The sequence below is a fragment of the Pleurodeles waltl genome, chromosome 7 (assembly GCF_031143425.1).
Source record: "Pleurodeles waltl isolate 20211129_DDA chromosome 7, aPleWal1.hap1.20221129, whole genome shotgun sequence".
NCBI classification, from domain to species: domain Eukaryota; kingdom Metazoa; phylum Chordata; class Amphibia; order Caudata; family Salamandridae; genus Pleurodeles; species Pleurodeles waltl.
In genome coordinates, this window is record NC_090446.1 from 1,298,774,415 (window position 1) to 1,298,788,734 (window position 14,320).

A 14,320-nucleotide genomic window follows, 5' to 3' on the forward strand; every position below is an offset into this window, starting at 1 on the left:
CTCAGAGGCTTCCACTGTGCCCTCACACCTCTACATTCAAGATGCCCTGGGCACCACCCCTTGGGTGGTGATGGACAGGTGAGTGGTCACTCCCCTTTCCTTTGTCCAGTTTCGCAACAGAGCAGGGGCTGGGAGATCCCTGAACTGGTGTAGACTGGCTTATGCAAGGAGGGCACCATCTGTGCCCTTTAAAGCATTTTCTAGAGACTGGGGGAGGCTACCTCTATTTCCAAAGGGAGAGGGTGTAACACCCTCTCTCAGAGGAAATCCTTTGTTTTGCCTTCCTAGGACTGGGCTGCCCAGACCCCAGGAGGGCAGAAACCTATCTGAGGGTTGGCAGCAGTGGTAGCTGCAGAGAAAACCCCAGAGAGCTAGTTTGGCAGTGCCCGGGGTCCATGCAGGAGCCCCGGGGATGCATTGGATTGGCACCCCAATACCAGATTTGGCATGGGGGGACAATTCCATGATCTGAGACATGTTACATGGCCATATTCGGAGTTACCATTGTGAAGCTACATATAGGTATTCACCTATATGTAGGGCACACGTGTAATGGTGTCCCCGCACTCACAAAGTCCGGGGAAATTGCCCTGAACAATGTGGGGGCACCTTGGGTGCTGCCAGGGTGCCCTCACACTTAGTAACTTTGCACCTAACGTTCAATAAATGAGCGTTAGACATAGAGGTGACTTATAGGTTACTTAAGCGCAGTGTAAGATGGCTGTGAAATAACGTGGACGTTATTTCACTCAGGCTGCAGTGGCAGTCCTGTGTAAGAATTGTCTGAGCTCCCTATGGGTGGCAAAAGAAATGCTGCAACCCATAGGGATCTCCTGGAACCGCAATACCCTGGGTACCCAGGTACCATATACTAGGGAATTATAAGGGTGTTCCAGTGTGCCAATCAGAATTGGTGAAAATGGTCACTAGCCTGCAGTGACAATTTTAAAAGCAGAGAGAGCATAAACACTGAGGTGTTGGTTAGCAGAGCCTCAGTGATACAGTTAGGGACCACACAGGGAACACATATAGGCCACAAACTATGAGCACTGGGGTCCTGGCTAGCAGGATACCAGTGACACAGGCAAAAACAAACTGACACACAAGTAAAAATGAATTAAATAGGTACACTGTTCCAAAACAGTTTTGAGAGTGATAAAGATGCAGGGTCGGGATCAGTCAGGTATATCAATGATATCAGGAGAGCCCTAAGCACCCATGAGGGTGACAAGTTTCATCACTGGGCTATCTCCTCGTCAGACCGGTGCTGCAATGTCTGGCGGACCACCCCAGCAACCGGGATGGTGCTGAACCGAAGGCAATTTGCCAGGTTAGGGTCTGAAACGAATACTGACTGTGAAAGCAGAAAAAACAAAATTGTGAATAAGTGGAGGAGAGAATGAGAGAGTTAAAATTAGCTCTGAACCTTAAACATCACTTTAATGAGTCAGGGAAAAGGTTCAGGCCAAGGTTAAAATCATACAGAGTGCCTGCGGGAATAATGTTCCACTACACTCTACAGAGGGAAAAAGATAGTGCATCTAATCCTGTCGAAATATGGTCAACATGTTTCCCGTCTTAATGGTCAATGATTGATCCCATGACGCTTCATCAGGACCCAGAATACTACTTCTCCTATCCAAAATTTGCACACAAAAAAAAAAGTGCTAAGATGTCACTTACAGAATGAAGACAAGTTGTCAACGTCAGTTGGTCAATCAGTCGCTCTGCATAATAGTGAAAATGAAAAATGTATATTAGTGCAAAAGTACAAAGAAACGTACAGTGTAGTGTGGTCACAGCACTCAAAACCCAGTGTGTCGCAATCAAACATTAAAGAAAGGCTTACCATCCCATAGTCGAGAATGAGCTTCCTAGGAACGCGCTAGCCGCAACCAAAGGAGAATTACAAGACATGGAAACAACATAACAAGTAAATGCAATGTATGTTGATATAGTTTGAAAAAATTGAAGGGAGCGCCAAATACACGTTGTGAAACAGGTCATTTAACTTGAAAATAAAACAGAAACTGTCAAACGCTCAGCAGACGTAATTTGAAACCAAACCACAGTTAAGGGGTTAATACTGTTTGAAGTCAATGTCATAATCAAAGGTACTAGTCCAAGCATTGGACCCTATATAGAGCACTCTGAAGTACTAAAGATAACAGTAAAAAATGGTCATGTAATGAAGGCTAAATAAATCCTTGTGACGTTGAGTTTAGGAATTGTCAAAGCAGTTATTGAAAAAACGCTGTGTACATCCTGAAAACAGACCTCTAAGAAGAGAGGCAAATGTTGAAAGCCCTCTATCGAAGTCGACTTACTTTTTCTATTCCCCGGTCGAACAGAAGACCTGCCCTCTGCTGTGCGCCTGAAAACACTGGTGCAGCGCGGAGGTGCTGGTTAAATGCAGATGAAAAGACGCATCCAGTCACGTCTGTATCCGGAAGCAACCAGGTCGTTACTCGCCGGAAAAGTAATAGACATGAAAGAGGGACATCTCTCATCATGTCTGGCGGCCATCTTGGAACATCTAGCCTCGTCTGCTACGATGGGCCAAGAAGGCTAAAAGACGTTAAAAGCCCAGTACTGCATGAAATGTAAGGGCTTATATCGGCGTGTGAACGTTCTTTTATTATAAGGGAATATACCAACTGTTTTATAACCTGGCAGAAAAGGACACAAACATCGGCTAGTATTCGAGCAATTGAAGAACAAAAAACAAAAGAGGGTTATTCGTTGAGTTCTTATTATAGTATGACGATGGCCATCTTTCTAATGGTAGTGTGCCCCAAACAAATGTTGTATGAAAGGGAGCCATCAAAATAAAATAAAAAATAAATAAAAAATGAGAATAAGGTGCAAATAGTTGAATTATAACAAAACTGCCAAACTTGACAGCTCGTGACTGGGTTCAAAAAGCTGGGTCTACAACCTATAGAACAAAGCAGTATGGGTCCTCAAATACAATAATCTGCAGAGACACTATAGAAATAAGGTCCACGTTCAATAGTTAGAAATTAAGATCGGGCTTTAGATCAATCCAAGGATCATGAGGATGGGTTATGATCAAGATAAGGTGACAATTTAGGGTGTCAAAGTATTCCAAGGGATCTCGTCATTTAAACCTTCACTGTAAGTTTTGAGTCTGAACAACCATCGTTGTTCAATTTGATCTAAAGCCCGATCTTAATTTCTAGTCACGAGCTGTCAAGTTTGGCAGTTTTGTTATAATTCAACTATTTGCACCTTATTCTCATATTTTTCTTTTTCTTTTAATTTTGATGGCTCCCTTTCATACAACATTTGTTTGGGGCACACTACCATTAGTAAGATGGCCGCCGTCATACTATAATAAGAACTCGACTAATAGCCCTCTTTTGTTTTTTGTTCTTCAATTGCTCGAATGCTAGCCGATGTTTGTGTCCTTTCCTGCTAGGTTATAAAACAGTTGGTATATTCCCTTATAATAAAAGAACGTTCACACGCCGATATAAGCCCTTACATTTCATGCAGTACCGGGCTTTTAATGTCTTTTAGCCTTCTTGGCCCATCGTAGCAGACGAGGCTAGATGTTCCAAGATGGCCGCCAGACATGATGAGAGATGTCCCTCTTTCATGTCTATTACTTTTCCGGCGAGCAACGACCTGGTTGCTTCTGGATTCAGACGCGACTGGATGTGTCTTTTCATCTGCATATAAACAGCACCTCTGCGCTACATCAGTGTTTTCAGGCACGCGGCAGAGGGCAGGTCTTCTGTTCGACCGGGGGATAGAAAAAGTAATTCGACTTCGATAGAGGGCTTTCAACATTTGCCTCTCTTCTTATGAGGTCTGTTTTCAGGATGTACACAGCGTTTTTTCAATAACTGCTTTGACAATTCCTAAACTCGACGTCACAAGGCTTTATTTAGCCTTCATTACATGACAATTTTTTACTGTTATCTCTAGTACTTCAGAGTGCTCTATATAGGGTCCAGTGCTTGGACTAGTACCTTTGATTAAGACATTGACTTCAAACAGTATTAACCCCTTAACTGTGGTTTGGTTTCAAATTACATCTGCTGAACGTTTGACAGTTTCCGTTTTATTTTCAAGTTAAATGACCTGTTTCACTACTTGTATTTGGCGCTCCCTTCAATTTTTTCAAACTATATCAACATACATTGCATTTACTTGTTATGTTGTTTCCATGTCTAGTAATTCTCCTTTGGTTGCGGCTAGCGTGTTCCTAGAAGCTCATTCTCGACTATTGGATGGTAAGCCTTTCTTTAATGTTTGATTGCGACACACTGGGTTTTGAGTGCTGTGACCACACTACACTGTACGTTTCTTTGTACTTTTGCACTAATATACATTTTTCATTTTGACTATTATGCAGGGCGACTGATTGACCAACTGACGTTGACAACTTGTCTTCATTCTGTAAGTTACATCTAAGCACTTTTTTTTTTGTGTGCAAATTTTGGATAGAAGAAGTAGTATTCTGGGTCCTGATGAAGCGTCATGGGATCATTCGTTGACCATTAAGACGTGAAATATGTTGACCATATTTCAACAGCATTAGGTACACTACCTTTTTCCCTCTGTAGAGTGTAGCGGACATTATTCCTGCAGGCACTCTGTAATTTTAACTCTCTCATTCTTTCCTCCACTTATTCACCCAATTTTTTTTTCTGCTTTCACAGTCAGTATTCGTTTCAGACCCTAACCTGGCAAATTGCCTTCGGTTCAGCACCATCCCGTTTGCCGGGGTGGTCCGCCAGACATTGCAGCACCGGTCTGACGAGGAGATAGCCCAGTGATGAAACTTGTCACCCTCATGGGTGCTTGAGGGCTCTCCTGATATCATTGATATTCCTGACTGATCCCGACCCTGCATCTTTATCACTTTCAAAACAGTTTTGGAACAGTGTACCTATTTAATTCATAGTTCAGTTTGGGAGACTGTACACTGGACCAGTAATCTCCCAGTCCCTCCTTTGTATTGAATAGTTTAGGACAGCAGGTTTGCTGTGGGACTCGTCCTGGTTCCAATTTGGAACCTATCTTTCTTCTTCTTCTTCTTTTTCTTTCTCCTTTGACCATGGAGAATTTCCAAGGTCTCAGTTATGATGATGAGATAGTGTCGGCTATTTTACAAGCTCCTTCGATTCTCACTAATGAAGGCTCTGGTCCCTCTGGAAGTCTCAAAGAGGATTGGGATAAACTTTCCTCTTTAAAACATGAACTGATTATGACCATTATGCATGGCACTATAATGACGGAATATCTCAGAGCAAATATTGCTCTGAATGGTCTCCTGGTTTCCAACACGCCCAGGATTTTCCTACACGATCTGGCATTCAGAAAAGATTGGGCCCAGATCGCAGGGAAATGCACCAGGGACTGGTTAGTTCTGATCATTAACACCTCAAAACGTTTAGCCGAATCGACCACAGTGCAAATAAATTGCATTGAGAGCACTATAAAAACGACAGTCACGTTATCATCATTTAAGAGCCGCCTCCTTGAAATTAATTCTGAGCTTAATGAGACTAAGGAATTCTTGACTCAACAGAAGATCTAAAAATTACAAAAAGATATTAGGAGGTTTGATCGAGAAAAAGGTTATCCATATATCAAGGAAGATTTTGAGGGTGATGCTCTATCTCGTTCATCATATGAATCCACTGTGTTCAACAAAAAAACTCGCAACTACAGCAGCAGTTCTTCATCGGATGGATGGAGCACTGATGACAGTATGCAACAACCCCTCTATAACCAACCACAGTATCCTATTAATCAACCTTTTTTTGGCAAACTCCATATCCATTCTTTCAACCTCGCCCGATGTTACCTTACGTGCCTTTTTTAGGCCGCGGCCAGGGCAGAGGAAGAGGCAGAAGGAGAGGCAGAGGCAGACGGGTCCATTGGGGCAGAGAAGAACCACAAATGGTCACCCGGAGCCAGGGCAAGAACCCCCCACCGAGGACCTAGTGGTTAATTTATCTGATAGACAACTCTCGGTTTATGAATCAAGAGCCCTGAACAGAGGTTTAGGCTTTGTCCCCACACCCGCTGAGGATCCTTTCCGTCTGAACTGTGAACTCTCCCAGTTCTTCAGGAAAATACGACTTCATTTTTTCTTTTTGGACCGTCCCCTGGCCCTTGGGATTGAGGACACTGGTTTAAGAAAACCATCCACTTTTGTCCCTCCATAACACTCTCTCCCATGCAAGGTCTTGGCATTTGAGAAAGCTGTTATGGCGGACCTCGACTTAGTCCGCCCCAAGAGACCTTTTATTAATCTACCGTCCACTGAGAGACAGGCCTTAAAAGATCTGTCTTTCAGTCAATTGTGATAAAACCAGCAGACAAGGGAGGTGCAATAGTGATCATGAATTCCTCAGACTACAGGCCCGAATGCCTCGGTCTCCTGAGTGACACAACATACTATGCTCCTCTCGCTTACGACCCCACCAATGATTTACAATCACAAATTAGGAGTATGATTGAAGAAGCTCGCTGCAATTCTTGGATCTCCCCTAAAGAAGCGGAGTTCCTTGACACAGTACACCCCCATACTCCTTATTTCTACTGCCTGCCCAAGATACATAAGGGTACCATTCCTCCTCCCGGCCACCCTATTGTCTCAGGCATTGGTTCAGTGTTGGAGCCCTTGTCTGTCTTCTGTGACTTTTTTCTCCAACCACTGGTGAAAGATTCAAGCGCCTTCCTTAAGGACACAAAACATGTCCTGAATCTGATTGAAACCATTAACTCCAGTACCCAAGTTCAAGCCCTCATTACTTTGGATGTAGAGGCTCTGTATACTAACATCACGCAAGAAGCGGCTTTACAAGTTGTGGAGTCTGCTCTCCTTGCAAGTTCATGGTCATCTCCAACCCCAGTTCAGTTTGTGATGCAATGTGCGACACTGGCTATGAAAAATAACTTTTTCAATTTGAAGACTCTCTGTTCCATCAGATTCGAGGTACTTCTATGGGCAGCACGTTCGCACCAAGTCTGGCCTTCCTGTACATGTTTAACTTTGAAAAAATGTTTATCTTACCAACATCCAATCCCTTTCACGACAATATCACTTGGTGGCGGAGATATATAGATGATATTCTCATCATTTGGCATCATTTGGCAGGGTCCTCTCGAGGATGTGGATAACTTTACTCACTGGGTCAACACCTTGGACCCCTTTTTGAGATTTACTGCCCATGCTTCATCCACACAGGTTTCCTTTTTGGATCTTGTGATCAAGATTGACAACCGCAAACTTATAACTGACACCTTTCACAAGAGTACCGACCGTAACAGCTTACTTTTGTACGATAGCCACCACCCTAAGGCCCTGCGTCACAATCTACCTGTTGGCCAATTTCTTAGGCTACGTCGTAATTGTAGTTCAGTCCAGTCCTTTGACACTCAGGCTCTTGATCTTAAACAGAAACTGACCAATTGACGTTATCCTAAGAGTATTATTAATACTGCATATCAGAGGGCTCGTAATAATCATAGAGATGCACTATTGGCACCTGTGCTCAGGGAACCATAAAATCGTTTGACGTGTGTTTCCACGTACACCCCTCTGTCCAACTCTGTAAAAAAACTCATCAGCAAACGTTGGAATATTCTACAGAGTGGCGGCACCCAGATCCCGAGGCCCCTGTTTGCTTTCAAAAGATCTCCCAATATACAAGATCTGGTTGTCCACACGCGCCCTCGCCCACAACAGGACGTAGTTAGACAATCTACTTTATGGAACTTGCCCCCGGTCACTGGTCATTACCCATGTGGCTCCTGTAATGTTTGCCCACTTACAAAATTAATCGAAAGCCTAGACTTGGAACATTATGGTACTTGGTACCTGAAAAAACACACCAACTGTAACACACGACAGTGCATTTACTTGATCTCCTGTCCTTGCAATTTGAAGTATGTTGGGATGACAACCCGTCCGGTAAAACAGAGGATCAACGAACATTGGAGCATTAGAAACCAACCATGACCCTGACGATTTCTGGTGGATTGTACTACAGGTACCGAGATACAACAGTAATGATCCTAAATATTTATTCAAAATTGAACAACGATGGGTATTCAGACTCAAAACTTACAATGAAGGTTTAAATGACGAGATCCTTTGGAATACTTTGACACCCTAAATTGTCACCTTATCTTGATCATAACCCATCTTCATGATCCTTGGATTGATCTAATGCCCGATCTTAATTTCTAACTATTGAACAGGGACCTTATTTCTATAGTGCCTCTGCAGATTATTGTATTTGAGGACCCATACTGCTTTGTTCTATAGGTTGTAGACCCAGCTTTCGGAACCCAGTCATGAGCTGTCAAGTTTGGCAGTTTTGTTATAATTCAACTATTTGCACCTTATTCTCATATTTTTCTTTTTCTTTTAATTTTGATGGCTCCCTTTCATACAACATTTGTTTGGGGCACACTACCATTAGTAAGATGGCCGCCGTCATACTATAATAAGAACTCGACTAATAACCCTCTTTTGTTTTTTGTTCTTCAATTGCTCGAATACTAGCCGATGTTTGTGTCCTTTCCTGCCAGGTTTTAAAACAGTTGGTATATTCCCTTATAATAAAAGAACGTTCACACGCCGATATAAGCCCTTACATTTCATGCAGTACCGGGCTTTTAACGTCTTTTAGCCTTCTTGGCCCATTGTAGCAGACGAGGCTAGATGTTCCAAGATGGCCGCCAGACATGATGAGAGATGTCCCTCTTTCATGTGTATTACTTTTCCGGCGAGCAACGACCTGGTTGCTGCCGTATACAGGCGCGACTGGACGCGTCTTTTCATCTGCATATAAACAGCACCTCTGCGCTGCACCAGTGTTTGCAGGTGCGCGGCAGAGGGCAGGTCTTCTGTTCGACCGGGGGATAGAAAAAGTCAGTCGACTTCGATAGAGGGCTTTCAACATTTGCCTCTCTTCTTATGAGGTCTGTTTTCAGGATGTACACAGTGTTTTTTCAATAACTGCTTTGACAATTCCTAAACTCGACGTCACAAGGCTTTATTTAGCCTTCATTACATGACCATTTTTTACTGTTATCTTTAGTACTTCAGAGCGCTCTATATAGGGTCCAATGCTTGGACTAGTACCTTTGATTAAGACATTGACTTCTAACAGTATTAACCCCTTAACTGTGGTTTGGTTTCAAATTACATCTGCTGAACGTTTGACAGTTTCCGTTTTATTTTCAAGTTAAATGACCTGTTTCACTACTTGTATTTGGCGCTCCCTTCAATTTTTTCAAAATATATCAACATACATTGCATTTACTTGTTATGTTGTTTCCATGTCTAGTAATTCTCCTTTGGTTGTGGCTAGCGCGTTCCTAGGAAGCTCATTCTCGACTATGGGATGGTAAGCCTTTCTTTAATGTTTGATTGCGACACACTGGGTTTTGAGTGCTGTGACCACACTACACTGTACGTTTCTTTGTACTTTTGCACTAATATACATTTTTCATTTTCACTATTATGCAGGGCGACTGATTGACCAACTGACGCTGACAACTTGTCTTCATTCTGTAAGTGACATCTTAGCACTTTTTTTTTGTGTGCAAATTTTGGATAGGAGAAGTAGTATTCTGGGTCCTGATGAAGCGTCATGGGATCATTCGTTGACCATTAAGACGCAAAACATGTTGACCATATTTCGACAGGATTAGGTACACTACCTTTTTCCCTCTGTAGAGTGTAGCGGAACATTATTCCCGCAGGCACTCTGTATGATTTTAACCTTGGCCTGAACCTTTTCCCTGACTCATTAAAGTGATGTTTAAGGTTCAGAGCTAATTGTAACTCTCTCATTCTCTCCTCCACTTATTCACAAAAAATGTTTTTCTGCTTTCACAGTCAGTATTCGTTTCAGGCCCTAACCTGGCAAATTGCCTTCGGTTCAGCACCATCCCGGTTGCCGGGGTGGTACGCCAGACATTGCAGCACCAGTCTGACGAGGAGATAGCCCAGTGATGAAAATTGTCACCCTCATGGGTGCTTGAGGGCTCTCCTGATATCATTGATATTCCTGACTGATCCCGACCCTGCATCTTTATCACTCTCAAAACAGTTTTGGAACAGTGTACCTATTTAATTCATAGTTCAGTTTGGGAGACTGTACACTGGACCAGTAATCTCCCAGTCCCTCCTTTGTATTGAACACAAGTAAAAATGCCAGGCAAGATGGTACTTTCCTATAGGCTGTATAGTGACAGATTGGTATGTGTGTGTCATAATATGTTTGGCAGTTATCCGCTGCGGCAGCATTATGTTTGCGGCAGTCGGCATGGGGGTAAGTGGGATTCACCGCCAATGTCATAATGAGGGCCTTTGTGCATATGGGAAATGGATATGCAGATCAAGTCACAAGGTTTTACGCATTGAACTGTATATCGTTCAAAGACAAATGGGAATTGTTACCTGAAGACGAATATTGTACCAGTTATGCTTTGCATATAATTTACACATTGGAAGAACTGAAAGCACTTCAAGAAAATGTTGACACGGAGGAAAGGAAAAATTGGTTGAAGTTAAAATGTGTTCAACGTGAGGATGACATATGGGTATCAGGAGAGGGACAAGTGGTTCTGCCTAACAGTTTGTTGACTTAAATGGCTAGATATTATCATGAGCAAAATAAACAATTGCCCTGTAGGGGGAAGTAAGACCCTTGTCTTCCTGGGAAACAACTTTTAAACAATCTTCAACCATGTGAAAATGTTGTCACCAATTCATATTTTATTATATTATAGCATATTTTTAGTAAAAAACTGTCATTCTTATACTTTGAATTAAATCATTATGGTGCTCCTATAGTGACGGCGCAGTGAAAGTGAATGAAGTGAAAATTGCCTGTGCAAATGTGCTCTGTGCATTATATACAAAATGTGGTTAAAACATACGTTTTCTGTGATCTTCCATAGGTGGACTCATATTACTCCAGAAGTCCAGAAGTCACTATTCTAGTCTCTCACAAAAAATCCCCAATGTCAAAATGTTGACGTTTCGACCCCTTTTATGTAGATTAATCTATCCAGGGGTCATCATCAGGACTGTCAATTTGCTATAGGTAGCACCAGTCAGTCATCATATTCTGTTTTAGGGTAATTATTTATTAATCTCACCCTTCATTTGGCTTTTGATCCTATTAGTAGGTCCTCTCCTTGTGAAACTCCATGTGGTTTCCTTTATCTCTCTCTACCGGAGGACGCCAAAAGGAATACAGGAGAGGTACTTAGAGATGCAAGCAGGCGTCCTGGCATGGGCTTGCGTGAGGACCTTAGTGGTTTAATCAGCATTGCAAGATTAGACATCAATAATTAGCCATTTACAGGAAACTCTGGACCTCAGTTGCAGAGGTGGGAGTTTTGTGAATGATATCTGACTTTCTCTGGTCTACTCTAATGCCTAGGAAAAAATGGACCTCAAGGGTTCGATCTGTGTTTCAAAGAAGTGCCATTTGTCTCAATGAAGAGTGAGGTCACAGTCTGAAATTCTTTGCAGTGTGGCTTTCACTTGTTCATGGTGCTCCTCCATGGATCTAGAGTAGATAGGTATGTAATCTCTGATATTGATAACACCCTGGAGTCCGGACATTGTATGTCTCACCTTATTCTGGATTACCTTGGCTGCCAAAGAAATCCTGAAGTTTAGTTTCTTGCACCATCTCGGGTCTGAGTGTGTCGAGGATGTGGTGATGTATTGGCTGATGGGGCTTAATAGCAGTTGGTGGTACCCCAAGTTCAGGTCAATTTTTGTGAACCACTGTGCCCCTCTGAGGTCAGTAATAATATCATCCATTGTTTGTATTATACAATGTTCGAGCTAGATGGCCCGGTTGAGGAGTCTCATGTTGATGTATATTCTTACTAACCTTGGTTTGATTTGCGAGTTATTATCATCGGCAACACCCACAGGGTCAGCCGGGATACCTTTTCCATGACAATCATCTTGTAAAGCCTCTCCTGCTCTTCTTCCACCTACGCACTCAGATGAAAGGGTACTCACTAGTGCTGTAGTGCTATGGATTTGATTGTCTTGTCAATGAATAATTTGAATTGGTAGCTCTTTAAGCACCCTAGTCCTCTGAATAAATGTTCAAAGTCTCTGAGTAAAAGTTCTGTTTAGCAGCTATGAACATGGTGTGAGAATGAAACCAGTCCTAGGTCCCAGCTGGACAGACTGCTACCTTTTCCAGTGGTAACATAAAATGTTCTTTCCAGTAGTTACTTATGTGTTGAATTGTCTCCACAAATGTTCCTTCCAGGGGCAGTGGTTTTGTCCTTCATATGCATAGATCTTCGTCTTGGTGAGGTGGAGCCAGGGACGGACAAAGAGGACTCTGTATGGTTCATAGTCCATGACATTTGCCAAGGCCCCTGAGTCTATGAGTACTGAGTGTGAAGCCCGACAACTTCAATTTCACAGACAGGTTGCGGCCTTCTTCAACCTTTTCCCCCTGTTATGTGTATGATATCAGGAATTTGTCTTCTTCCTCTTTCTCCTTTTTTATATGCCTTTTCCCCTTCAGTGAGCACATCTCCCTGCCATCTTGAGATGGTTGTGACAGCCTGGCCAAGTGATGGAGTTCCTTCATCACTTGGTGGGCATCTGCTGCCGACCCCTTTACACACATGCACAAAGCGATTCAACTTGACACATTTAGAGCGGGATTTGCTTTATGCTGGTACTTGTTGTAAAGGGTGTGGATTTCGGCTGCAATATTCACAGGTGGTCGGTGGCAAACCGGGTGTGCTAGGCAGTCATGATGGCTGTGCTTTTTAAGTTAGAAGGGCAGTTTCCTCCTTGACTTTCAGGGTTGGATCTGGCTAAGGTTTGGGGCCTAATTTCAACAGCACCTTTACTATTTATTTAGCCCAGCTATTCAATAGTTCATGAGCACGTGCAAGGAGTAACCTATTCTCTAGCTTCATGCCAGGCTCCTGTAGGATGAGGTGTGGGAGATTGGCTGACCGGCAACCCTGTATTATGTCTGTGCAGTCCTCTTTCTGCAGGTTGTCTTGCTTGCATGCATTGACCATTTCACGCAGCCAAGTCTAGAACCCATCTGTGGTCTCATCTTGTCATTGTTTTGCCTGGCGTAGGTCGAATCTTTCATAATCCAGGTTGATTTGTGGGTCAAAGTACATGTTCAGTATGGCAAATGCTGCTTCATAGTAATGTTGTTCAGATTCTCAAAAAGTTTGGATATGTTTTCGCTGTTGGAATGGAGCAATAATGATCTCTTGGCCACAGGGTGCTGCTGCTGTCTTCTCCCTGAAGTAAATAATTAGGGCCTCATTTATATGTTGGCGGTCGGGCGTTGTTCCAACAGGGTGACGGTGTAAATACCTCCTTAGCCCTGGTGGAGGACCCGACTTCCAAATTTATAAATGTCCACAAAGCTGTCAATCATTTATAAAGCATTGGAAGGAGCCACCTTAATGATGGTTCCCGTCAATGCAATATGCTGTTTGGTGCAGGGCTGTGTCTGCATGACTCAACCTTACACCAAACAATATTTTGTTTTTAGTTTCAAAAAGAATGTCCCAAAATGGGATTTTCTTTCTGAAAAAAATAAATAAACGCAATGCTCCCCTCACCATGGGAGTCATCGCCCATGGCAGTGGGAACATAATTTGCTTTTTACTGTCCTTCACTGCCAGGGTTTGCCTGATTGGATGGGTGAAAATGTAGCCATTTCCTGGATGGCCCTTACTTTGTTGCTCTGTCAGAGAGGTTTGGCTATGGCGGCGACGGAGTAGTCACCGATGAAGCCAAACGAAGGTCAGCTCACATTTAAATCGAGTGGGCAGACCTTCTTGTTGGTGATATGTAAACTCTGTCGCAGTTGAGTATACGTACCGCCAACATATAAATAAGGCCCTTAACTTGCTCAGCTGTGTTTTCCAGAAAGGCGCTGGTGTGGCGCGATTGGCCAGCTCGCTCAATGACAGCAATGTGCTTTTTGACATGTGCACTGGGCCCCACTTTGTCCTTGTATGGCTGCAAGAGGTCGGCCATGGCAGGATTGGTGGGGGCTTGTATACCAGGCTTGATTTCCTTATTGTCCATCTGCCATTTCTCCTGTCTGTGCTCACTCTTGGAATGAGCTATGGCAATCCTGTGAACCTCTGCTTTTCTGGGTCTGCTTGCTGCCTTTTGCTGGGGCATAGGTTTCTTGCCCTTCTTGTTCTTTTTTTGCTGTCCCATGCCACTCAGCTGTGATAATTCCCATAACCACCCAGGCTCTGGGTTCAAGCAATCCCAGGCTGTGTATCT

At 43.2% G+C, this 14,320-nt stretch overlaps 1 long non-coding RNA gene across 3 annotated transcripts in view; it reads left to right on the top strand.

The window, feature by feature from the left end:
- Positions 1–8,017: 8,017 nt before the first annotated feature.
- The window catches only part of LOC138246207 (uncharacterized), an 89,597-nt gene continuing 83,294 nt past the window's right edge, over positions 8,018–14,320 (top strand). Inside the window, exons 1-2 of one of the 3 annotated variants that reach the window (XR_011194250.1) lie at positions 8,018–9,401; positions 9,524–9,567. This is a non-coding gene — a long non-coding RNA (uncharacterized lncRNA). Of the gene's footprint in view, positions 9,568–14,320 lie in introns of all 3 variants that reach the window. The other 2 variants (XR_011194251.1, XR_011194249.1) reach the window with 2 other exon arrangements.